Below are 1,056 nucleotides of genomic sequence, written 5' to 3' on the forward strand. Positions count from 1 at the left end.
GAGGGAGAATTTTAAAAGTGCTTAGAATAAAAATCTTTTCATTGAAAAAAAATGACAAGAATTGCCCACATAATTATGGCAATTCTTCCTTTCCTTTTGCAATGCAAATTCCTGGCAGAGTGTGAGAGACACTGAATTCTACTGTCCTAGTTTTTCAAACTAAGAAAATAAAATAATTTGTTACCGAAACTTTCAACTTCTACTTTTGAAAGCTACATTTAAGTTTTAAGAATCACATAACAAAAGAGACTACAGATAAACCTCATTACAATTTTTTAGTATTGAGTATTAGGTTATTTACTTTTCTTCTTCCTAAAGCTACTGTAGAAAGAAAATTCAAAGGACTAGTAAGAAGAATAGCTCAATTGATAACAAGTCTGGTTTGTCAATGACATGCTAATACCTGTAACAGTTATTAATTATCTCAGCAGCGTCTGTTTTTATATGTAATATATTCTTCATCATACTTAAATTAATAAATAGCAACCAATTGTTGTCTCTTTTACAAGCTTCATATGGAAAGAAAACTGAAAAAAATATATTTGTATTAGCAGAAAGTGAGTATAAGGAACTTCCCAGCCTCCCCTCCATATATTTACTGACAAGCAACTGACATGAGTGATAGCAAAGCAATGTGGTTAGTGAGGAACGGCGCAGAGTGTGCAGTTTCCTTTTCTCTAATGTTGATTTGTTTTCTGTGCTGACACAGTCCTAGAGGTTACTGTTCAAAGGAAGCATCAACAACAGAAGTAGTTAGAGTGCTGATTAAAGAAGATTCTAAGAAAATGACCAATCACCATCAATCTTTTTAATACTGGCTAACAAATATGTATTTTTCCTTCTGATATTATTAATAGTATAAACAGAACAATTCTGTTTTAATATATCCATATAGTGCCTTATGCAAGTAAATATGATTCTGGATATTTTATGACCTGTAATTACTTGAAATCGGAAAGTCCTCTTAGTTTCTCCTATTACCCATGTGTTGCTGAGACCAACTGAAGAACCAGTTAGGAGGTTTGTTCATTCAAGAAACAACATTTAAGAAATGGG

This window comes from Mandrillus leucophaeus, unplaced genomic scaffold (assembly GCF_000951045.1).
Source record: "Mandrillus leucophaeus isolate KB7577 unplaced genomic scaffold, Mleu.le_1.0 Scaffold119, whole genome shotgun sequence".
Classification (NCBI taxonomy): domain Eukaryota; kingdom Metazoa; phylum Chordata; class Mammalia; order Primates; family Cercopithecidae; genus Mandrillus; species Mandrillus leucophaeus.